The following is a 26,367-nucleotide window of genomic DNA, read 5'->3' as shown; positions in this document are numbered from 1 at the left end:
GGTCACTGGCCCCTGCCTAGAGTGACTACAGCAGCCTCCAGGAGTCTCTCTCCTTCCCTCCGGAAGGATGGATGACCCCTGCAATCCATCCTCCATGCAGCAGCCAGAAGGATCTCTAAAGTCCTAAATCACATCGTTAGCCCTGCTTAGCTGTTTCCTCTTCTGCAAAGTGGGAGCCATAAACCCTGTCTCGCCTCCCTCAAGGGCTGCTGTCAGTTGCAGAGACAGAAAAACCACAAAGACACAAAAAGCCCCAGCAGACTGTAGGAATGGAAGGATTACCACGGGAACACGGACGATCACAGGCAGAGGGCGCTCGGGCGGAGGTCATGTCATTTCCTTCCATCACACTGTAACATGCAAACCCCTCAGCCCCGCGGACAGGCCCCCACCCCTCCCTTTGCTATGATGCCCCAGCCACTGGCCACGTCCTCCTCCTCCTTCCAACACCCCAGACCCTCTCCTACTCACGAAAGCTTCTTACCCACCACCCCTCCACCTGGAGCACCACGCAGCCTGCTCATGTGCCTGCCCCCTCCCCTAGTCTTGGCTCAGACGTCCTTCCTCAGAAGCCTCTCTGAGGTCCTGGCGATGCTGTCTGTCCACACACACCCCTCAATTCTTCTCCAGCTTATGACCTCCTTTTATTTTTCAATCGCCTCATTAACGGGATTATGTCTGTAGCAGCAGCCTCCCTGACTTCCCAAGAGCAGGACGGTGCCTAATTTGTCCACACCATGGCCCCAGCACCAGAACAGTGCCCGGGTCCCAGTAGATGCTCAGGAAATGTTTCTGAGATGAATAGATGACAACCTGGGGGCACCTGCAGCTCTCAGGACTCACAGAAGAGCGAGACCCGGCATCAAGGAGCAGGTCTCAGTGCACAAAAGAGGGTGCGGGGGAAGATGCTCCCACCCCGCACTTTCTCACCTGGACTGCCCTCCTCCCCCACATTCTACCCACCCTTGGAAGTTAAAGCCCAGCTCCTCCAGGAAGCTCTCCCAGACTGACTACACACCCACCCCCATCCCTCAACTCCCACAGCCCATTGTGAGCATCACAAAATGGGACATTCCATTCCCTTCCACTGCACGCTGTTCCCAGCAGGGGCCATCCTGTGTCCTTCCTGGCTCTGTCCCACTGAGGGAGCCAGACACACAATTGTTAATGGAACAAATCAGCTCCATCACTTCACCTTCCCACCCTGCCCGGCTCCTTGTTGATGGGACCAAGGATGGCACCCAACAACAAGCAGGTACAAAAGGGGGAAGATGTTTAAACATTATGGTACTCATTCCTGAGCTGGGGGACTGAGTACGGTATTTGTTTTCTTTTTTGCTTATCCATCACTTCTAAATTTCCTACAGTGAACACAATTACTTTAGGAATGTTTTTAAGTGCGGTTATGTGTAATAGTTTCAAAGTTGGACAAAGGTCACAGCTCCTCACCCAGTGCATCCCCCACCTCACCCACCCCCAAGTCCCCCTGTGCTCCCTCGGCTCAGTGCCTTTGCCACCCTCTGCCTGTGGTCATCCATGTTCCCATGATAATCATTCCATTCCTGCAGCCTGGTGGCGCTTTTTGTGTCTTTGTGGTTTCTCTGTCTTTGCTGCTGACAACCACCTTCAAGGGAGGCGAGACAGGGTTTACGGCTCCCACTTTGCAGAGAGGAAACAGCTAAGCAGGGTCAATGACGTGAATTTCCCCAGGCTACGTGGCTTAGTAGAAGCAGAGTTCTGGTTTCTGCTGCGTCGTAGCCCCTCACCTCATGTCTCTGGTGGTCACCCAGACCAATCCCTTCGCAACCGCTGCCCCTTAGCCTCCTTCTTTTTAAAATTAGGACAAGATCAAGTTTTAAAAAATAAAGCTGTCTGGGGTCTGAGATTGCAGGAGACCTTCACCAGCTAAATTATATGTTTCTGAAGTGTTTTTAGATTTTCTAAACCAAAAAAAAAAAGGTTAAAAATTAAAAACAGAAGGTGGATGAATGTTTGGAAATAGTGCCATGTGTCCATCAGGTGGGCTGCCTCCGTGAGGTGGGCCCTGTGTTCCGGGCTTCAGCCTGCAAACCGGGGGGAGCCTCTGGAGGTGGGGCGAAGGTGGGCAGAGTGACCGGGCGCCAGCCGAGGAGCTGTGGAGAGTGGGGGCCGGTGTGGGGCAGCAGCGGAGCCGGGGGATCACCCTGCAGATGGGCCCCTGGGCTGAGAGAAGCTGCAGGCCCCGCCCTCAGTGAAGGGGCAACAAGCTTCCCTCTCGGCTCACCTGACAGGCAGAGGGCAGAGAGGGGGCGCCTGCCTGCTCCGCGGCCAGCAAAGACCCTGAACTTGCTACCAGGCGCTCCAGTGGGGCTGGGGGTTCCTGGAATTCAGGACCCTCGGGAAAGAAAAGGGCCCTTTCCAGCACCCCTAGTTACCTGCTTCCAGGCCGGGGGAACCCCCCATGTCTGGAGCTCCCCATGGTGGGTCAGCTGTGCCTGATAGGAAGCTCTGCTTATATGGGATCTTGGACAGGGGACAGCACTTTCTCAGCACACCCCGACCCTCTGAGAAGAGGGTGGCCCACCTCCCTCATTCTGACCACGCCACGGGGCTGGCTCCAGCCCCCTGAAAGCCTTTCTCCCTCAGGCTCAGCCCCTGCTTCCCTTCCTGGCCTGGGGCATGTGGCTTTCTGGTCCCAAGGCAGGACTGGCCTCCTGAGAAATCTCCCTGGGTGAGGCTCTGCTGCCCCCGAACCGCTGGCCCAGTTTCTCAGCCTGGGAACATCCTCAGGTTTGATCAAAATGCCCACAATGCCTTCATCCACTCCCTCCCTCCCTCCGTCTGCACTAAACAAACCAGAGGAGGGACAGGGCAGCTAGCTGAGCTCATGGCTGCCCACGGCCAAGACCACACTCCTTATCTCCCGTGCAGCTACCTGGGGCCAGGTGACTAATTCTAGCCGATGGAACATAAGGGGCAGTACGTGCCCTTGGCAAATTCCAGATCCTTCCTTACGAGCCCCCTTTGCCCTCTTCCTCCATCCTGATGCCTGGAACATAGGCGCGATGGCTGACGGTTCAGAGCCATCTTGAACTGCCAGCATGTGAAGCCACACCCAGGGAATCTGTGGAGCCGAACCACCGCACCAGGCCTGGACCGCAAAGCTCTGGGCTCGGACAGGACAGAGGAATAAACTTCCCTCTCGTGTAAGCCACTGTTATTTGGCTTTTCCTATTGCTCACAGGCAAATCTAATCCTGACTGATGCACTCCGTCATTTTTAGGGTTTGCCCTCAATGACCATACACCACAAGGCACAACTTCCTTCTTTCCCCTTTCACGGTAGAACACTGGGTTCCCTGCCGGTCATGCTCGAGCAGGTCGATGCCAGGATCCTGTGAGCCCAGCCCTTGCTGGGGCCACAGCGGCTCACGAATACAGAAGACACTATCCCTGGCCACCAGGGCCCATGGGGCACACGTGTCACAGGACCATCAACTGATAGGCCGTGTGGTGCAGGAGCTCTCCCCGAGTCAGTTGTATAAATCTAGAAAGTTCCAAGCTGCTAAATGTTTGTTCTACAGTGTAGGTAGAGCCTTGGGCTCCATTCCTCCAAAAAGGTAGAGAGAAATCGCAAGAGTCTCCCCATCTGGAGTCTCTCTGTGTCCCTCTCGGGGGCCTTTCTGAGCAAGGGAACTCCCTGGAAAACAAGAAGGTATTATCTGGCTGGGAGGGACCCTGCCTGTAGGTTCTTTCAAGGATGAGCAGGAGGCGAGTGTAAAAATCCCCAGGGAGGCGCCAGTCAACTCTGGGAAGGACATTCATTCTGTGCCTGAAAGAGCCTAAAGCCCCTGTCCATCTCAGATTGGGAGTAGGGGAAGGGCCCTGGGGAGAGCAGGGTTAAAAGTATATGGACATGCTCACGTGCTCAGTGATGGTGCACAAAGAAGCTGGGCATTTGGGCATTTTCAAGGTAAGCAGAAACCTAGAGTCTCCTGACACCACGCCCAGGACCCCTGGCCCTGCTGACACTCTCCTGGCTGCTTCCAGGGACTGGGCCCCAAAAGGCCAGTGGGAACTTAAACTTGAACCCCAATTCTGACCTCCAGCAATGCCACAGGGACCCAAAGTATCCTTTTAAGGAGCTGGGAAGAACCATGACCCAATTCTGGGATTTGTCCCCATCCCTCCCACCCCGGCAGCCTCCAGTCCAGACTCCCTTGCCTGGCCTTCAAGACCCCCGTTCCCACCCTCATCATCCCCTATTTACCCTCCACACCCCCGACATTCCAGGCAAAGCCAGGTCCCAGCTGCCCTATGGTGTGGAGCAGGAAAAGCCCCAGGAGATGTTTCCCTGCAGCACAGGCTCTCTGAGAGGCCTCAAGTTCAACACAGCCCTCTCTGGGCCACACTTGATTTCCACCTGGAAAGTGAGGGAGCTGGACAAGATGAGTAGGACATTTTAGCAGCTCAATCCTTTGCACAAAATCAATCTTTCATGGAAGTCCAGTGTGTAAAACAGCCAGAAGCAGAGCTGCTGTGCTGGCTACCAGCTCAGGAAGGGGGTTGCTGGGCTTCTTGCCCCCAGACCCACCGTGGGGCCCCTTCCTAGGGGAGCAGCTCCAGAGCTGCCGGCCAGAAATGCTCAAGGCCCTTTACTGCTTGGACCTCCCAGGACACATCCGGCCCTTCCCTGCCTCCATGCCTCTGCCCTCCTGGTCCAACAACCAGGAACACCATCCCCACCCTCACCCTGTCACCCCATCCATCAACGTCCAGTGGAAATGTCCCCCTCCCCTCCAAACCTTCCAAAACGCAGCCTATACCCCACACGACCCTGACCTTGCGCCCACTGGCCCAGTGTTTGGAAAGTACATGCCTCATCTCCCCACTCTGGATCTGATGCTCCTCCGGGGCCCCCACAGGGTTGAACCCACAATAGTTGTAGGTTCCTAATGTCATTTTGCTAAACAAATTTCACATCCACTATCTCATTTCAGCTTCAGAACAACCCTATGAGAAAGGCAGAAGTGCAAGCTATTATGCCATTTAGCAGATGGAAAAACTGAGGCATGGAGAGTTTATTACATGACATAACAACACAGCCAGGCCTCCGGTTCGCAGCCTGGGCCCTTTGTACTGCATCATCCATGCATCCACCTACTCTTCCATTTTTCCCGTAGCCACCCTCACTTTCCCAAAAGACACTGGGAAGCTTAACCCAGGGACCCGGCAGAAGGCAGAGAAGAAGCTGAACCCAGGGAAGAGTGCCCCTTCCAGGGCCACAGCCTCTCACACACCCCTGGCAGCCAGATGCCTGGGGTGGGTAACAATGGAGCTAAAAATAGGACAGGAGGCTGAGTGGCCAGCTGCAGGAAACATCTGCCTCAGCTGCAGAACAAACACAGAGGAAGTCACCATGCTCCAGGGCTCCCCTACTATGCGACCAGGGGAGAGCTGGGGGAGGAGGTTAGAGAAGAAGGGGGCATAAAACTTTCAGTCTGTACCCAGGGTAGGGGCTCAGACCAGCCCACTGCCTGCTCTGGGCCTCATCCCCCAACACCCAACACACACACACACACACACACACACACACACACACACACACACGCACGCACTCGCAAACACAAGACAGGGTCTAAATTCCCCTTAGGCACCAACATGTATCTTAGAGTCATAGCCACCTTTGAGACCCTAGTCTGTCCCTCTCATTCTATAGAAGAGGAAACTAAGGTATAGAGTAGGCCAGAGACCTGCCCAGTCACAGAGACAGTGGCCAGCAGGGCCAGGACCGGGGGCCTCCTACCCTTCTCCCTGCACCTCCCTGCTGTTCCACTTCACTTTACTGAGCAGGGAAGACCCTGACCAGGAAGAGCTCTCTTGCTCCAGAGAATGAAGCACAAGGTCAAAGCGTTCTCAGGACAGTTCTCAGGACAGTACTAAGACATCGTTGCCGTTCTCACCATGAGGAGCAAAGGCCACGGTGGGTGAAACTGCTAGAGGCTCAGCAGGAGGCCCAGCAGTGGCCCGGAACTGGGCTGGTCATCACTTGCGGTGACAAAATACACCAGTGTCACTTAAGAATGTCCTTGATGGAGCAGTGAAACCAACTAATTTCACTGACTCTCAGCCCTTGAGTACATGTCTCTTCAATACTCTGTGTGCTGACCTGGGAAGAGCACATGGGCTAGTTAGTGGCATACGACAGATGTCTGCAGGACAAGCCCTTGTGAGCTGCTCTGCGCTGTCGGCTGAACCAGCCTCTCTGTCCGTGGAGCACCACTTTCATGTGAAAGAATGGCTGACAAACAAATGATGGTTATTCACAATTGGATATTTGGTAGACATTTTCTCAAAACTGAACAAAGTGAGCCTGTCCCTTCAAGGAAAACAACTGACAGCATTTATGGTCAGTGATAAAGTTTGAACTTTTAAGGAAAAATTACAATTCTCAAAAACTTGCATCATCTACCAGGAATTTAAAAGCTTCGTAAAACACAAAGATTTTGCGATGATATGGTTAACATATGTAATTTTTGGATATGATGAAATGAATTGTGCCACATTTGGAACATCTGAACAAGTCAGTGAACCAATATTTTCCCAATGACTGATATATGGTGTTACAAAATCACACCTGGTCAAAGAGCCATTCATAGTAGAAGAGAGTCCAGTGAATTTTAATGTAACAAAATATGAAAAGTTCATTAATATGTTTTCAGATTCTACATTCCCTTTAAGAAACTATCACTTGTTGAACTTTTATGTAGTATCAAAGGAAAATATCCACAGGCTAACAACATACTCCTCCCTTTTCCAAAAACTTACCTGTGTGAAGCTGGATTTTCTTCCTATACTTCAATTGAAACAACATATCAGAACAGATTGGGGACTTCCCTGGTGGCGCAGTGGTTAAGAATCCGCCTGCCAATGCAGGGGACATGGGTTCGATCCCTGGTCCAGGAAGATCCCACATGCCGCGGAGCAACTAAGCCCGTGCGCCACAACTACTGAGCCTGCGCTCTAGAGCCCATGAGCCCCAACTACTGAGCCTGCGTGCCACAACTATTGAAGCCCGTGTGCCTAGAGCCCGTGCTCCGCAACAAGAGAAGCCACCACAATGAGAAGTCTGCGCACCGCAACGAAGAGTAGCCCCCGCTTGACGCAACTAGAGAAAGCCCACACACAGCAACGAAGACCCAACGCAGCCAAAATAAATAAATAAATACAATAAAAAAAAAAAAACAAACAAATTGAACGCAGGAACAGATATGAGAATCCAGCTGTCTTCTATTAAACCAGACATTAAAGAGATTTGCAAAATGGCAAAACAATGCTACTCTTCCTACCATATTTAAAACACAGTTATTTTTCAGGAAAAAATTTATTTATTTTAACATATAATGGGTTTGCTATCATTATTTTTTAAATGAATGTATAAATATATGCTTTTAAATATACTGTTTTAATTTCTAATATTGTAAATATCAATTTATAAATACATCACCCACATAAACAAGAGCTCTTTGGGGTCTTCAATTTTTAAGAGTGTAAAGGAAGGAATATTGAGACTAAAAAGTTTGCAAATAACCGTGATTTAACCCCCACCATAGGCCCTTGGTTATTGTGTCCTAGCATTATTCCCATTTTGCAGCTACAGACACTGAGGCACAGAGGGCCTCTGTAATCTGCTCAAGGGTACACTGGTGGCTGAAAGCCTCTGAGTGCATGCTCTTAACCTCTAAGCTGTCCCTCACCTAACATCATGCTCCTAAGGTAAGTACAGAAGGATGAACAATGACACACTACAAAGGGAACCAGAGAAGCGAAAGAAGAGAACATAAGTAAATATTTATATAATCTTGGGGCATAACAGAACTTTCTATGCAACTGCTAGAGGAGACATAAAGTTATATATCGATAGACCAGACTACATTAAAAAATGGTCAGCTTTTAACCAACACAGAAAAACCACAAAGTTATAAGGCAAATGACAAATTGGATAAAAATATTTTCAACATATTTTTATATTTATCATATTTAATATAGAGGGTGTTTTTTTTAATGAGAAAACAAGTATGTCTTAAAAGGAAGGCATACCAGGGACTTCCCTGGCAGTCCAGTGGTTAAGACTCCGAGCTTCCAATGCAGGGGGCGCGGGTTCGATCCCTGGTCAGGGAACTAAGATCTCGCATGCCGCGCAGCGTGGACAAAAACCTTAAAAAGAAATTTTTTTAAAGTAAAGCATACCAAAAACAAAAGCAAAAACTCAACAAAGAAGAAATACAAATGACCATGACCGTGAGAAAAGATATTCACCTAATTTAAAAACTGGGAACAAGGAGCTGCCACGTGTTGCCTTTCACGGCATCATAAGCACAGCAGGATGAAAACAACAGATCTCTGCATGGGCGCCAGGGATGGGCTCCCTCCTAAGCACCTGGCAGGATGTAAATTGCCACAGCTCCCTAGAGGACAATCTGGCAATACTCCTAAAATACCTTAACAATTTACAACCCTTTGACCCAGCAATTCGTCAACTGAGTCAAAGGAAATAAAGATACGGCCACAAAGGCGTTGGGTACAGTTTTGTTTATATTAGTCAAAGACTGGAAACATCTTTCACATCAACAGTGGTCAAAGTTGAACGTATCATGGACATCATCATATCGTCATTAAAATGGACAGAGCATCAGATGACCGTCCCTAACAGAATGTGGAGTCAAAGAAGCCAACATAAGCAAACACTATATGATTCCACTTATCTAAAACTCAAAATCAGGCCAAACTAGTGTATGGTGTTGGAAATCAGGCACAAAGTCATGTCTGGAGCAGGAAGGAGGTGGGGACGGTGATGGGGTACAGGGTCGGGGTGCTGGAGGAATTCTGTTTCTTGACTTGGTCAGGCTCCGAAGGCTGTGCTCACTTCGTACAATCATCGAGCTGTATACTTGTGATGTGTGTTAAATTTCAACTTAAAAGTTTCCAAAAAAGGTTTCCTTCAAAAGAAGCAAGGAGCAGTTTATTTACTGACATAGGAAAATATCTATTGTATGTTGAGTTTGAAAAAAAAAAAAAAAGACACTAAACAGTAATTTACAGCTTCATCCCACTGAAAAGGAGAGAGGGTTCCTGTACACAAGCACAAACACTCACACACACACACCACGAAAAATGTCTGGAAGGACAAATCTCAAAACATTAATGATAAACTGTGGTTATCACTGAGAAGTGGAATCACAGATGATTTTTCTAATCTTCCTGCATATCTTTATTTACTCTGATTTTCCTATATATACTATTTATAGAAAAAAGAAGGGGGAAAAAGGAACTACACAGTATGCACACTACACTGATGCCAGGGACCAGGGTTCTACATCAACTTTACAGCCCAAGGAGACCCTGATCCCACAGGAAAAGAGCAGAGGAGTGGGGATGTTCCTGAGTTGCCACTGAGGAAAAGCTAAATACCTTCCCGTGGAATAAACCAGGACATTGGGGTCAGAGAGGCCTGGGTAGACTCCCAGCACCATCCCCCCACCAGAGACCCAGGTCAGTTCCTGAGCTTCTATGAGCCTCAGGGTCCCTGCAGTGAAGTGAGGATTAAATGAGGTCAAGGATGTCCTGGGCTGACCAGGTCAATTCTCGAGGCAGATCTGACACACAGGTTCCCCCAGGTTCCACAGAAGAAGAAAAGGAGGCTCAGGGAGGCTGAATGACCTCCTCACCTTACCCTACAGGCCTGCGACCCTGGGGGACACCCACAGAGCCCCACAATTGCAGTGTGGTCCAGAGGCCTGACCTCGAGAAGTGCCCTGCCCTCCCTGGGCCCCAGTGCCCCCAGAATAAAAGGCATCAGCTGGGCATTGAACTTGACCTCGGGAAGCCTCCCTTGGACCCCACACCCATGATTCCCATGAAACCCGCATGTGGAAGGTTGTGGCAGGAAAGGTGGCCAGCTTATCCAGACAGGAAGTGACCTCGCCGGATGAACCACAGGCCAACATTCCATGGGGAGCCCCACCTGCTGGTGACCTTCAGGGTCATGGGAGCCAGGAGTGGGTGGGCACACAGTGGCCAAGGAGGAAACAGGATTTACTGCAGAAGGCCAGGCACATGGCAGACCCCCAGGCAGGGAAGTGACTTCATTTCACACTCTGTCCTCCTCACTTCCGCCCCTGGCATGGCAGGGAGTTAACCCTGAAGGGGCCAAGCTTCACCAGCCCTGGTGAACTCTACACAGGCCAGGGCCTGAGAATCCAGGCTTTCTCCTTTCCGTCGTCCAATGATCTCCAATCCACAGATGAGGAAATTGAAGCTTAGAGAGGCTGACAACACGGCAGGAACTCCAGGACCTTTCCCATTACCCTGAGCTACACAGAGGAGGGAGATGCTAATTCAGGGTTGGGAACTCCAGGAAGGCTTCCTGGAAGAGGAGGCCACTGAACTTTTCCTGGAAGAGGAGGCCACTGAGCTGGGCCTTGAACGATGAGCAACATTTGACAGACAAGAAAGTCATTCTGAACAGAGGGAACAGCATAGAGAGAGAGATGCTTGGCACTGTGCAGAACCTCCTAGGAAGTATTATAATTATCGCATTGTGAGGCTAGAATACAGGATGGGGTAAGGTTGGTTTAAGCCCCAAGTGCCTTGGGGACCATGTCAGAGAGTTAGGATGTTGCTCCGTGGGGTGAGATGTGCTGTCCAGGCCGGGGCAATTGGAGAGAGCCATGACGACACCCTGTGTCAACCTAAGATGGCTGCATGGAGGAGGCAGCCTGTGGGAAGCCAACTCAGAAAGGGCTAAATATTGCTCTGGGGCTGCTGGGGCCCAGAGCTCAGCAGACCTCACCCCACCATGACATTACCCCCAACTAAACTTAGTTTCTCTGTAAAAGAGAAGGGAAAGCAATTAAGAGTACCAACAGTCCAGTGTGCCAAGGTCTGTACCAGATGCCAAACTGATAAAATAGAAGGGCACTAAGTACACAGCTGCCTAGGTTCGAGCCCAAGCTCCACCACCAGCAGCTGTGTGACCTTGACAGAAACACTTAACCTCTCTGTGCTTCAACAGCTGTCAAATAAAGACAATAACCCTGCCCACCTTTGAGGGCTGTGAGGATTAACTGACATGATAATCCTTGTATATGCCCACTTGAGCACCCACAGCCAGTATTCAATGAATATTCACTACATCATTTCTCCATCCTGGCCCATACTGAGGCTGAATTAATTAGCTTAGATCACACAGCAAAGAAACAGCGGAGCCAAGATTCAAACTGGGGACTCTCTGGCCCCAGCGCCCAGGCTTATCCCAGACCATCAGGCAAAACAAAGCCTGAAACCCTAAAACCTAAAACTCGCCAGCCATGGCTCCCCAGGCCTCCGGGCGGTTTCTGACAGGCGAAGAGCTCCACCACCTCAAACCTCCAGTGGCCAAGGGGAGAGCAGGGAGAAATCTCCAGGGCACAGGAGGGGAAAAAAAATATTTCTAAGCTTCTCCCTCTTCCTGTTTATCTATCCTCTCAATCCCAAAACTCCTGGTAGTTATTTGTTCAGAGAAAGTTCTGCCAAGAGTGACATCCTGCTGTTGGCTGCCCTGCCAGGCTTGTGCTGGACGAAGTGGCTCCTGCCAGCCTGTGCTGGGGGGGGGGGGGGGGGGGGGGCACTGAGGCCCACATCCCTGCAGACCCCTGCCCGGCCCAAGGAGGTTGCTTCACAAGGGGGCTTTCAACAGAAACCAGGGCCCAGGAAGGGGGACCTGGGCCAGGGAGGAGGAGCCACTGCCATTGTCTCCTCGGAGCCAGCTGGCATCCATCGGCCCTACACTCAGCTCCAATCAGCTGATAAGAAGAATTTGAGGAAATGACTCTCAGCCTGAGCGGGGCACTGCCCTGGGTGGCGGTGGGGACGTGGATCACAGGCTGTGTGGGCAGGCAGACCCAGTGTCCAATCCTGGCTGACCAATGACTTGCTGTGTGACCTTGGCCAAGTTACCGAGCCTAGTACCCTGATCTGTAAAATGAGGATAATATTAGTACCTACTTCATAAGGATGTGGTGAGGATTACATGAGACAACATAGGGGAAGGGCTGGCGCCTAGGAGATGTGAATAAATGTTATTTATTTCCCACTCCCACAGTCAAGTTGATCCCCTCACTCAATCCTGAAGATCTGAGGTTCCTTTAAAATGTGCTCCAAAGAACAATTACAGCCTTCAAAAGGAATGAAATTCTGACACATGCTAGGACCTGGATGAACCTTGAAGACATTATGCTAAGTGTTTACATAAGCCAGACACAAAAGGACAATTACAATGATTCCACTTATATGAGGTATCTAGAGTAGTCAAATTCACGGAGACAGAAAGAAGAAGGGGGGTTACCAGGGGCTGCGGGTGATGGGGAGTTAGTGTTTAATAAGCACAGAGTTACCGTTTGGGAAAATTTTAAAGTTCTGGAGCTGGATGGTGGTGATGGTTGCACAACAATGTGAATGTACAGAATGCCACTTAGTTGTACAATTAAAAATGGTTTCAGAGAGAGAAAAACAAATACAGTACGCTAACACATATATATGGAATCTAAGGGGAAAAAAAAAAAGGTCATGAAGAACCTAGTGGTAAGACGGGAATAAAGACACAGACCTACTAGAGAATGGACTTGAGGATATGGGGAGGGGGAAGGGCAAGCTGTGACAAAGTGAGAGAGTGGCATGGACATATATACACTACCAAACGTAAAATAGATGGCTAGTGGGAAGCAACCGCATAGCACAGGGAGATTAGCTCGGTGCTTTGTGATCACCTAGAGGGGTGGGATAGGGAGGGTGGGAGGGAGGGAGATGCAAGAGGGAGGGGATATGGGAACATATGTATATGTATAACTGATTCACTTTGTTATAAAGCAGAAAATAACACACCATTGTAAAGCAATTATACTCCAATAAAGATGTTAAAAAATAAAAAAATAAATAAAAATAAAAATTGTTAAAAGGGTAAATTGTATGGTATGTATATTTTACCTCAATAAGCACAGGGAGCTCAGCTCAGTGCTCTGTGATGACCTAGATGGGGGGGAAGGGGGGAAGGGGGGGAGGGGAGGGAGGGAGGTCCAAGAGGGAAGAGATATAGTTATACATATAGCTGATTCACTTCATTGTACAGCAGAAACTAACACAACACTGTAAAGCAATTTTACTCCAATTAAAAAAAAAAAATGCCCATATTCTTTTCTGTCCCCACCCTTGGAGAGTTCAGGGTGGAGAGGTGGGACAGGTATGGAAATAGCTAAAGGCACCACCTCCCGAGGAGCTGGTGCCACAGAACTGAGTGGAGGGAGCTGAGGAAAGAGACACAAGGCTGCCTCTGCGGCCTGGGAGGTCTGCGAGAGAAGAGAAGAGAAGGCGGTCCCAGCCAGGCGTGCGCCAGCCCCAGACGAAGCCGCTCCGTGAGGCTCTTTCCAGTACGAGGAGGGGTCTGACCCTCCACAAGGCTGGGGTGAGAAGAAGCAGGCCAGGGGTGGAAAGTGTTGGTAAGACCAGGGTGAGAGGGCTTCGGGGGTGGGGTAGATAGGCTGACTTCACCCATGAGTCATCGTGTGACCTTGAGCAAGTACTTCCCCTTCTGGATCTATACTGGATCTACTTCTGGATTCTATCCCAGCACCCAGCAAGCACCCCTGGATCTACATGCTAGAGAAGTGAGTGTTTGTGTCCACAGGCAAGAGTGTTCAGCAGCTTTTCTCATAATCCCCCCAAAACTGGAAACTAGGCAAAAGTCCATCTACAGGAAAAAAAAAAAAAAAAAAAAATATATATATATAGTGATACATCCACACAATGGAATAATACACAGCAATGAAAAAGACAAGCTGCAGCATCACATATGAATCGCAGAGTTCATGTTGAGAGGAAGAAGCCAGAAGAAGCCAGATGAAAATAGCTCACACCATATGGTTCCAATCACATAAAGTTCAAGAACAGGCAAGACTAATCCTTGAAAGGCACTCAGAAGCATGGCCACTTGAGAGGATGGGACAGTCTGTTAACTGACTGGGAAAGGACTCCAGGGAATCTTCCAGGCCACTGATAATGTTCTATATCTTGATCTGGGTATGGGTCACACAGGTGATATACCTGTAACAATTCATCAAACCACGCCCTGGTTTACTGTCTGAAAATTTTATCTCAATTTACAAAATAAAATACAAACAGCTAATAACTCATACTCTGTCCTCCTCTGAGGACTGCAGTGACAGGACACTGCGAAGCTGGATGTGGAAAGGTTATGGAAGGTGTTGGGTGGTGGGTAAGAACACAGGCTGGGAGTCAGAAGGACCAGGGTTCAAGTCCTGATGCTCCCTCTAGCTGGATATAATCTTTTCTTTTGTGATTTTTTTGTTGTTGTTGGCCAGATTTTTTATTACGAAATTTGTACTTAATGCCACAAGTCAAACAAGGATGTATAAAGAAAAAGTTTATGCCTGTCTCATCTCCCTCCAAGCCCACCTGTTAAGCTTCCTTCTACAACAAGCTTTTTTTCCTTAGCAAGACAACACAAACAGCCCCTTCCAGTTAATTACATACAACTCCAACCCTGTCTGTTTAATGGTGGTGTGTCATTTCACTGTATCACTATTCATTCAACAAAGAGCTACTAAGTATTAACCATGTCAACCAGATAGGCACCTGGGAGCAGACGTTCCCACAACAGAGAAAAAGAGAGGGAGGGAGTCAACAAAGAAATACAACAGTGGGGCTTCCCTGGTGGTCCAGCGGGTAAGACTCTGCGCTCCCAATACAGGGGGCCTGGGTTCAATCCCTGGTTGGGGAACTAGATCCCACACGCATGCCACAACTAAGAGTCTGCATGCCACAACTAAGAGTCAGGCTGCCGGGCTTCCCTGGTGGTGCAGTGGTTAAGAATCTGCCTGCCAATGCAGGGGACACGGGTTCAAGCCCTGGTCCAGGAAGATCCCACATGCCGTGGAGCAACTAAGCCCATGCGCCACAACTACTGAGCCTGCGCTCTAGAACCCGCGAGCCACAACTACTGAGCCCACGTGCCACAACTACTGAAGCCCGCATGCCTAGAGCCTGTGCTCTGCAACAAGAGAAGCCAACGCAATGAGAAACCCGCGCACCGCAACGAAGAGTAGCCCCTGCTCGCCGCAACTAGAGAAAGCCCGCACGCGGCAACGAAGACCCAACACAGCCAAAAATAAAATAAATAAAATAAATAAATTTATTTAAAAAAAAAAAGAAATACAATAGTGACACATTGCATACACTGTGATGAGGGCTCCAAGGGCTGAGATGCTGAGATAGAAAATGAGGAAGGTAGGAAAAGGACATTCAGATCTTCAACTTATGACGGGGTTACCTCCTAATAAACCCATCATAAATTGAACATATCGCAAGTCAAAAATGCATTTTAACACACCTCACCTACTGAAAAACTTAGCTAGCCCACCTTAAACATGCTCAGAACACTTACATTAGCCTACGGTTGGGCAAAATCATCTAACATGAAGCCTGTTTTATAATACAGTGTTGAATCCCTCGTGTAATTTATTGAATACTCTACCAAAAGTGAAAAGAACGGTCATGTGGGTGCAGAATGGTTACACGTGTATCGGCTGTTTACCCTCGTGACCGCGTGGCTGACAGAGCTGTGGCTACTGCCGCCCAGCATCACGGGAGAGAAGCGCACCGCACATCACTAGCCCAGGAAACGATCCAAATGCAAAATTCCAAGTACGGTTCCTACTGACTGCATATCTCTTTCACGCCATTTTAAAGTCAAAAAGTCATAAGTCAAACCACTGTAAGTTGGGGACCATCTATACTGTAGATATGATGGTCACGGAAGGCCTACGCTGACATCTAAAGAACAGGAAGGTTTGGGCCACGTGAAAAGCAGGCCAGGAAGAGGAACACAGCCCGTGCCAGGGTACTGCGTGGGGAGAACACAGAAGTGAAAGGAGACAGCGTGGTCTCTGGGGTACGGCCACTCAATCCCTGTGCACAAAGCCTTATGTCCTGATAATTTGACTTCTTTAGGACAGGCTACCAAAATTTGGACTGCTTAGATGAAAAGGCACGTGCGTTTTAAAAACTAGAGTAACTAAGTGCCATATTACTTTTCCAAACGGTTGTAGCACATCATACAGCAACCAGAATTCCTTAAGACACCTCCTCATTGGTTCAAGAAGTTATGGATCCTTTCCACTTTTGCCCACGTGAGAGCTCTCTATTTCCACACAAAAGCTCTCCACACCCAATTCACAGAATGGGGTAAATGACACCTCCTCCTCCTCAGGATGCGGTGAGGTTTAACTGAGAAATAAATCCATCTAAGCTGCTGAGCCCAGCGCCTAGCACAGAGTGAGCACTCAACAAACGGGGCAGGCTGTTCCATCACCTGCATGAACGTCAACTCCGTAGTTACCATTTTAACAAAGGGAGCTTCCTAGGGGGAGCTTGGAAGCCTCAGACCCACGAGGTTTAGCATGGCTGTCCCTAGACACAGGGCCACAGGGAGAAGGAGGTGGAACTATGGCTCAGCAAAAGAGCACTGGGAGTCAAGAGACTAGGTTCAAGTCAACCTTTCTAAGACTCAGCTTCCTCATCTATAAAATGGCCCAATTCACTCCCTCTTGATGCAGCCATTCTACAAACGTTTCTGGGGCATCTACTATGTGCAGGGCATTGTTCTAGGAGCTAACAGTACAGAATAAAACTTCCTGCCTCATACATGCTAGCTGGAGACACAGAAATAAACTATACAAATTAGTAAAATATATGGTATATCAGGAGGTGATAACTGATAAGAAAGAAAAGGGTTATGGAGATGAGGCATGGAATTTTAGGGTATCCAAGGGAGGCTTCACATTTGAGTAAAGACCTGAAGGAAGTTACATGGCAAGCTATGTGGCTCTGGGGAGGAAAAGCATCCCTGGTCAAGGGATCATTCGTGCAAATGCCCTGAGGTGGGGTGTTCCCAATGTTTTGCAGGAGCCGTGGGGCAGCCACGAGCAAGGTGAGAGCGAGCGTGTAGGTACTAGATGGAGGCCACAGTAAGGACACTGGCCTTCACTGTAGGTAAATGAGGAACTACGTGGCGGGGGCTTGGGCCAGAGAAGTGCCCTGAGCTGACTTTTACATTCCAACAAGGTCACCCTGCTGCTGTGCTAGAAGAGGCCGTCGTGGGCCGAGCACGGAAGCCAACAGCCTGTTAGGAGTCTTCCGCAACCGCGCAAGTGATGCTAGCGGCTTGGGCCCGCAGCATGGCTCGTCCTGGACCCATTTTGACGGTAAGCCAAGAGGACTTGCTGACACGTTTCTGAGGTGTGAGAGACACAGAGGAACCACGGACGACTTCAGGTTCGGCCTGAACAACTAAAGGGATGGGGCTGCCACTCACTGAGATGGGACAAAGGGGGAAGCAATGTGCAGTGAGGGCTGAGCAGACAGACAGGGCAGCCATGGTCATCCCACTGCAATCTCAGAAGGAAGCAGCAGGCCCTGGAGACCTGAAAAGAAAGAGGAGCTGGCCCTGAGGCCTGTGCGGCTCCCTCTGGAAAGCAATACGAAAGCCAGAGAGGGGAAGGTGGCGTCGGAGGTCTGACCTGCCACACGTCTGACCCACTACAGGCCTTGCTGCCCACAGAGCCTGGGCCACGGCCACGGCTGGCTGCTCATGGGCCCACGTCACAGGTGGGGAAACTGAGGACACTGAGTTCTACAGTGAGCACCTCTCATTTAGAAGCCAGAAAGGGCCAGGGTGAGCTAAGGCTGGGAGGCAGACAGCTCCCACCTACCACCCCGAACAGGGACCATGGGGCTGAAGCCCGGTGTCCTCACCACCCAGGAAGTCCGCAGGATCCCAGGAGGTGATGAGGACTCTGGGTTGCCCAGAGCTGAGAATATGACTCAATCCAGACTCCAAGGATGTCTGCTTCGGGATCCGTGAGCTCTCCCCTGTCCCCCTCACCGCTGGGATTTAATTCACATAACCATAAAATTCACCCTTATAAAATATACAATTCAGTGGCATTTAATACATTCACATTGTTGTACAACCATCACTACTACCTAATTCTAGACTATCAAACCCAAAAAGTTAAACATAGAATTATCATATGACCTAGCGATTCCATTCCTAGGTACATACCCAAGAGAACTGAAAACAGGTACACGAATGTTCTAGTCACAACAGCCAAAAGGTAGGAACAATCCAAATGTCCATCAAATGATAAATGGATAAACAAAATGTGGTATATTCATACAATGGATTATTATTCAGCTACAAAAAGAAATGAAGCACTGATACACACTACAATGTAGTTGAACTTTGATAACGTTACACCAAGTGAAAGAAGCCCAGACACAAAAAGTCACATATTGTATGATTCCATTTCTATGAAATACCCAAAATAGGTAAATCCATAGAGACAAGAGTGTAGATTAGTGGTGCCAGGGGCTGGGGAGAGGGGGGAATCTGGAGTGACTGCTTTGTAGATACAGAGTTTCCTTTGGGGCGATGAGTATGTTTTGGATGCTGAACATCACTAATCATCAGGGAAACGCAGATCAAAAGCACAATGAGGGCTTCCCTGGTGGCGCAGTGGTTGAGAATCCGCCTGCCAATGCAGGGGACACGGGTTTGAGCCCTGGTCTGGGAATATCCCACATGCCGCGGCGCAACTAAGCCCGTGTGCCACAACTACTGAGCCTGCGCGTCTGGAGCCTGTGCTCCCCAGCAAGAGAGGCCACAATAGTGAGAGGCCCGCGCACCGCGATGAAGAGTGGTCCCCGCTTGCTGCAACTAGAGAAAGCCCTCGCACAGAAACGAAGACCCAACACAGCCAAAAACAAATAAAATAAATAAATAAATAAATAAATAAGGGGGAAAAAAAAAGCACAATGAGATATCACTTCACACCTGTCAGGATGGCTATTATAAAAAAACAAAAGACAAGTGTTGGCAAGGATGTGGAGAAATTGGAACCCTTGCACGCTGTTGGTGGGAATGTAGTATGGTGCAGCCACTGTGGAAAACTGCACAGGTTTAGAGGTTCCTAAAAATTAAAAATAGAACTTCCAGATGATCCAGCAATCCCACTTCTGGGTATTTATCCAAAAGAATTGAAATCAGGATCTCAAAAGAGGTATTAGCATACCCATGTTCACTACAGCACGAGACACAACAGCCAAGAGGTGGAAGCAACCCAAACGTCCATTGATGGATGAATGGATAAAGAAAATGTGGTACATACACACAATGGAATATTATTCAGTCTTTAAAAAGAAAGAAATTCTGCGGTATGCGACAACATGGACGAACCTGGAGGACATTATGCTAGGTGAAATAAGCCAGTCATAGAAAGACAAATACTGCGTGATTCCACTTACATGAGGGATCTAAAATAGTCAAATTCATAAACTCACAGTGGAATGGTGGTGGTCAGGGGCTGGGCGAAGGGAGAAATGGGGAGTTACTAATCAACAGGCACAAAGTTTCGGTTAAGCAAGGTCAATCAGCTCTAGAGATCTGCGGTACAGCATTGTCCTTATAGTCAAAAATAAGATATTATACACTTAAAAATTTGTTAAGAGGGTAGTTCTCATGTTAAGTGTTCTTACCACAATAAAATAAAAATGTTTTCAATGTTTTGGAATTAGGTAGACGTGATGGTTGCACAATTTTGTGAATGTGCTAAATACCACTGAATTGCACACTTTGAAACAGTAAATTTTATGTTATATGAATTTCACCTCAATTTTTTAAAAGTCTCCAATAAAAATGTTAAAAAAATAAAAATTAAAAAAAATAATAAAAAATTTTTTAAAAGTAATGAGAGCATGCCCTGGGTCATCCAAATGACCATCTCACAAGCCAGTGCTGCTGTGCAATTTGGGGCTTCGGTCTGCTCCTGTGTTTATGATTCAGTTCCTTCTTTGTGAAGGCCAAATGACATCACTGCACACAACACAAACAAAGGTTGTGCTTCAAATAAGAGAAGGGGGTGGGGTGGAGAATCGAGCCACCCTGTAGCCCATGGCAGCCTGGATATGCCCAGTTCAAAGGCCCAATCTCTTAGCAGTCAGGACTGTGTTCACGTTGAGAACATCCGTGTGAATTGAGCAAAGCCCATCTCTGTGCCAAGTTCCTGATTCCCACGAGAAGTGGGCTTATCAGCCACTATATGCAGATTTCAATAACGCCATTATTACACCCGTATCTTTGATCAAATGAGCCAGCTTTCCAGGTTATCAAGTGGTGTACTATTAAAACAGCCATTTGGGGATTACTCATCGGCAGTTCAGGCTCAAACGTGGGTATAGCCGGCCAGCCACATCTTTGGGTTCTGTAATCCTCGGATTCAACCAACCTCAGATTGAAAATATTTGAAAAAAAAAAAATTCCAGAAAGTTCCAAAAAGCAAAACTTGAATTTGCTGTGTGCTGGCAGCTATTTACATAGCATTTACATTGTATTTACAACTATTAACATAACATTTACATTATACTACGTATTATAAGTAATCTAGAGATGATTTAAAAGATAAGGGAGGATGTGTATAGGTTATATGCAAATACTGTGCCATTTTATATAAGGAGCTTGAGCATCTTGACTTTGGAATCCGTGAGGGTCCTGAAACCAATCCCCCCGCCCAGGATGCTGCCGAGGGACAACTGTAATCAGAATCACCCCAAACAAGCCAGCCAGCCAGCCCAGCAGGCACAAGCGACAGAAGCAGGGGAAACAGAAGGGGCCAGCTCTCTGCTATCAACCCAACGATGGCAATTTCGTTTCAGTTCACATCCTTCCAATTAAATTAACATTGCTGGGCTTCCCTGGTGGCGCAGTGGTTAAGAATCTGCCTGCCAATGCAGGGGACACGGGTTCGAGCCCTGGTCTGGGAAGATCCCACATGCCGCGGAGCGACTAAGCCCGTGAGCCACAACTACTGAGCCTGCGCGCCTGGAGCCTGTGCTCCGCGACGGGAGAGGCCGCGACGGTAAGAGGCCCGCGCACCACGATGAAGAGTGGCCCCCGCTCTCCGCAAATGGAGAAAGCCCTCGCACAGAAACGAAGACCCAACACAGCCAAAAATAAATATAAATAAATAAATAAATAAATTTATTTTTTTAAAAAAATTAATATTGCTCATTTGAAATGGGCCGGCTTTCTGGTTTTATTAGTTTTATTCTGGCTTTATTTCATGTTTGCTTTATACTTATGTAAAAACTATGTAAGTCTGAGGCACTTACACCGAGTTTTATATTTGTACATTCAAGTTATATTCTAATAAGAAAGTTTAAATCAACAGGTGAGGCTTTTTTTTTCCTTTAAAAGGGAGTCCAGAAAAAACCACATACTTATGATTCCATTCATATGAAATGTCCAGAACAAGCAAATCTATAGAGACAGAAAGTAGACTTGTGGTGTGGGGAGTGATGACTCATGAGTACAGGGTAATTTTCTGGTTTAATGAAAATGTTGTAAAACTAGACTGCAGTGACAGATGTACAACTCTTTGAATACACTGAAGGCTATTGAACTGTATACTTTACATCACTGAACTGCATGGCTTGTAAGTTAAATCTCAATAAAGCTATTTTTAAAAGGGGGGGGGGAAGGTCGACCTATTACCCAGGTTTGAGCTGCATTAAGCTGGAAAAATCACAGGGAAATCAACAAACTCACCTATTCACGGCTTCCCTTCCAGGCCTACTCTACTCTTCCTCCGCCTATACTGGGCCCAAGGGCTCAGGAGACAGAGGCTAAGACGAAACCCTAAGTCACAAGCCACGCCCACCCTGGGTGAGCAGCTGGCTGCCCTCAGACACGGCAACACAGGATTCCTATCTCTTGGAATCCGCTTCATACAACAGTATTACGGCACTATTTGAATTATTAAATTGGGAAAAACTTAAAAACAATGAAAACAACCAATGTCAGTAAGTACGCAGGGAATGTGATTCACGTACACATCAGAGGCAGCGTCAAGGAAAGAAGCAGGACGGTCAAGATTCCGCACCTCAGTGACCCAGCTGGCTGGGGATGGGGCAGAGCCAGGAGCCGGCACATCTGAGCACAGGCAGCTCCCCATCCTGGGGAGACAGCCGACATCCTCACCCTTCACCCACACGCGCCCAGCACAGCCTGCCCGCGGGACAGGGTCCCTATCCAAGCACGCTGCTTGCCTCCAGCCTCAGCAAGGGGCAACTCCGCGGCAACAAGAAGGGAGGCCTCAAGGGTCCATCTTCCGTCGACCCAGCAAATCTCCCTCTCCTTGGGCCTATTCCTTCCAGCGGCACTTTATACAGAGACAGGAAGAGGAAGCCCCTGCCGGCAGCTGCTGGGTGGGAGGCGCTGGTGAAGCCAGCAGGAGTGCACGTCCACCCCTGACAGACGGACCCCTTTTGTCTCAATGCCTCCCTCCTCCACAAACCTCTTGGAATTGACCACCTCCAGGAAGCCTTCTTCTGCCTCCCCAAAGGTTCACTGAGCCCCAGCTCGGAGCCGGGGGAGGGGGAGAGAGTGGACACCTGTTCACCTGGCCCAGGCCCCCACCTCTGGGCCCTCAGCTCAGGGCTGGCTCCCAGGGAACACGAAGAACTCAGATGGCTGTGCTGGGAACACCCCCAAGACCAAGGGCTAAGTGAAGAAGCGGACCCTAGAGCCACGGACCAAGTGCCATCCCATCTATATCCCCAAATCAAAACTACACAAACTCACACAGAGGCACAGAAAAGAAGATGGTGGGATATTCACAAATTGCTGAGAGGGATACCTCGGGGGAAGAGAGGAAGTCAGGAGGGGGAAGTGGCTTTCAGATTTTACTCTCTCTCTCTCTCTCTCTATGAAGCTACTACCTGAATCCTTCATAAAGATAACTACTTAATTTTGTTTTAACTGAAAACATTTTCAAAAGCAGGGTAGACATCCATCAACTGGAAACTCGGTAAGCAAGCTATGCTCCCCGCACACATTGGGATGAAAAAGGAAGGCACTCCCGGAACACACGACAACGTGGATGAGACTCGAGAACATTACGCTTAGTAGAATAGGCAGAAATAAAAAATACCTATTATCTACCTGAGTCCACTTATGTGAAAATCTAGAAAAAAGCAAAACCAGAGTGACAGGAGATAAGCGGCCTGGGACCAGGCGTGGGAGTGGCTACTGACAGCAGGGGAGCCCCAGGAAAGCTTCTGGGTGATGGAAGCGTTCGCACACTCGACTGGAGTGGGGCTGCACGCCCATGACCTTCACCAACACTCAGCCAGCTGCCCCCTAGGCTGGATGACTGTTATGGTATGTGTACCTCAATAAAACTTCCTTTCTAAGTGAGGTAGAAGGAATGGAGTCAGTGCTTAATGACAAAGGGGTCTAACTTTGGGGTGATGAAAATGTTTTGGAACTTGATGGAAGTGGTGGTCCCACAACACTGCGAATGTACTCAATGCCACTCGACTGTGTACTTCAACATGGTCAATTTTACATCAAGTGAATTTCGTCTCAGTTTTTTTTTTTAATTTTAAGTAAACATAAAAATTTATTACGCCCATTTTGCAGATGAGAAAACTGGGCTCAGAGGAAGCAGTCAACTGCTGGTCCCGGGCTTATCCACCTATGCCTCAGACCCAGTTCAGAGCATCTACACCCAGTAGAAGAGAGAGACCTGCTCTGTACTTCCCCAGAAGGCTCTGCGGCACCGGGGCCCGATCTCCAGAGAGGCCCTTGGCTCTGGGGCATTTGAAAACCAGAGCTTCCCGACAGGCCTTGGAGCAAGCCAGCACAGCAGCACCTGCAGGAGACTCCCAAAGTCTGTGAGCTCCATCAATAGACAGGGCTGCCATGGGGGCAGGGAGTGAGCACCACCAAGCGGGTGGCCTAACTAAGGCTAAAGCAAGGATGTGGGTAGGGAGGGTTCCGTTCAGATCCAGGGTGGATGAGGTCTTCTAGGTCCTGCCAGTCAGGGCCCTGGGGAGTTGAGGGGTCAGCACCAACGTCAGGGACCCTGGAGAAGGACTCAGTAACTAGAGGGCAGCAGTCAAAGTGGACACGTCCACCAGCCACTTTGTGACTGGCAGGAGAGGGGTTAAGTCCTTCCTGGGGTCTGCAGTTCCAGGAAAAGGAAAAGGAAAAGGGGAGAAGTTCCCCTCTGTGCTTTCTAAACAGAATCTTCAAAAACGCCCAGTGTCCCGGTCCTCCACTCTGGGGAGGGCCAGGACAGAAGACACACCGCCTGCAGATAGGCAGGGCCTGGGGCTCAGCGGGATGCAGTGTCTGGCAAAGCCCAAGGTCATCTGAGGGCACTCACTTCTCTCCCCCCACCCCCCCGACATGCCCCCGACGCAGCCTCTTGGCAGTGGGGCTGTTTCTCATGGGCGAGGGAGGGAAGCCAAGCCGTGCACCCACAGCTGTCCCAGCACCACACCCTCCCTCCTCCTGGAATTTCTGAAAGCCCTGCTCCCTGGGAGCCCGCAGGGTCAGGAGCGGCACACCCAGTTCCAAGATGCTCTCTACTGCCTGCCATGGGCATGGAGGTAACCCCAGATGCCCCATGTCTCTCCCTCATCAGTGTGCCCCAGCTCCAGCCCAAGCAGGGGCACCCTTCAGAGCTAAAGCCAGTCCACATGTCAGCTACAGGAAATAAAACACCTTCTAATTCTACTATTAGACATTCACTCCTTAGGAGAGGTTTCAAAGGCTTCAGTTCATTCCTGAGGAAGGGGACCTGTTAACCTATAGGCATCTCAGCTAAGAGCAAAAAGAGGCATGTTGATGCTGGGGTGAGAGCAGTCTGGAGTCCCCAGCTCAAAAATGAGGGGTCCCAGGAAGGGCTGGAGGTCCCCTGGAGAATGGGGGTACGGTGAATGTGATTCTTTAAAGGAAAGTGGGAGGCCAGAATTCCGGGGGGCCTCTAGCTTATGTCCTAAGAGGCACACCGGGGCTGCCTCTGAGTCCAGTGTGGGAGGGACAGCAGGACGCAGAAAGGTCTCTCCTGACAGGCCAGGAGTGCTGAGCGTGGGTCCCACCCCAGGTCCGTGGATCCGCTCACGTTCCCTAAACACGCCAAGCTGTCACATCTCTGCATGGGCTGCTCATTCTGCTTGGGAAGCCTTTCTCATCCTTGCAAACTCTTGGCCATCCTTCAAAGCCCACCTGAAGCACCACCCTGTCCCCAGGCAAGCCCTTCCCTCCCTCCGGCTCCAATCACAGCTGGCACAGGCCCCAGGAAGGTACCAGTGGGAGAAGGTAGACATGTGCCTCTCTCATCTGGCAGGGACTGAGTCTCACTCACCTTTGGTCCCCTGCACCTCATACTGAACCTGGGGGCAGGAAAGGCCAGGAATTGGAACCAAGAAGCCATCCTAGTGCCTTCCCACCATGAGGCACTGTGCAAACAGCCTGGCCTCTGTGGCCTCACAGGTCTCTCCCTCTGCTGAGATTAACTGGAACCATGATAACAGAAGCACCTAATGTTTACTGAGCACTTACTATGAGCCACACACTACCCCAAGGGCTCTCCATGTGCTACCTCCTTTCACCCTTGTGACATTCTTATAAGAGAGTTACTATTATTAATCCTGTTACACAAGGGAATCAGGCACAGCGAGGTTAAGTGAGTTGTCTGATGCCATACAGCTAGCAAGAGAGGAAGCCGAAAATCAGACCACAGCGAGGTTAAGTGAGTTGTCTGATGCCATACAGCTAGCAAGAGAGGAAGCCGAAAATCAGACCACAGTGGTCTGGTTCCAGGCCCGGTATTCTTAATCGCTACAGGTCTGTTGAGGGGTAGGAAGATGGTCACTTGTCAGGACAAGCTCTAAGTGGAAGAGGAACTCAGAGATTTTAAAGGCTAGTTCTCCCCGGACCTTCCCTGTCCCCAGGTCCCAGCCAAACACCTAGGAAGAACAGCAGGGCCTCCTCCCAGATCCGGCCTGCTGCTCCCAAGCTCATCCCAGTGCTGAGTACCAGTTACAGGAAACACAAAAGGCCCATCTGCAAGCCCCCTGGCCCAGGCTGGGAAGATGCATGGCTGCCCGCTGGGAGGCAGAGCCATAATTTGGGGCTATTCTTAGCAAACCACTGGCTCCCCTCCCAGAGGCCCAGCAGGAGGCAGGCCCAAGCTTCATACACCCTGCGTGCAGGCGTGCAGAGGTCCCACAGGGCTAAGGAGCGACTGGTGGGCAGGAGGTGAGGACAAAGCCCTCCATCTTTCAACCCAGAGGTGCCTGGCCTGCTAGCCTTCCCAGGGCCAGGCACCTGGCTGCTGAAGCAGCTCTGGAGAGTCCTGGCCACAGGGGAAGGCTGGTCACCAAGGCCCCACTGACAGTGCTCGCTCTATGCCAGACCCTGGGCCGCACA

General features: G+C 49.5%; 1 protein-coding gene across 6 annotated transcripts in view; it reads right to left on the bottom strand.

Moving 5' to 3' along the window:
- PALD1 (phosphatase domain containing paladin 1) overlaps positions 1–26,367 on the bottom strand; it is a gene marked incomplete at its 3' end in the record, with an annotated part of 91,361 nt that overhangs the window by 61,283 nt on the left and 3,711 nt on the right. The window contains exon 2 of one of the 6 annotated variants that reach the window (XM_082407222.1): positions 13,002–13,043. The exons of 4 other annotated variants lie outside the window; for them this stretch is intronic. Of the gene's footprint in view, positions 1–8,078; positions 8,196–13,001; positions 13,044–26,367 lie in introns of all 6 variants that reach the window. One more of the 6 variants, XM_082407220.1, reaches the window with a different exon arrangement.

This window comes from Balaenoptera borealis (assembly GCF_965194805.1).
Source record: "Balaenoptera borealis genome assembly, chromosome: 10".
In the NCBI taxonomy this organism is placed as follows: Eukaryota; Metazoa; Chordata; class Mammalia; order Artiodactyla; family Balaenopteridae; genus Balaenoptera; species Balaenoptera borealis.
The sequence above is the reverse complement of the archived record's forward strand: the minus strand, read 5'-3'. Positions and strand labels throughout refer to the sequence as shown.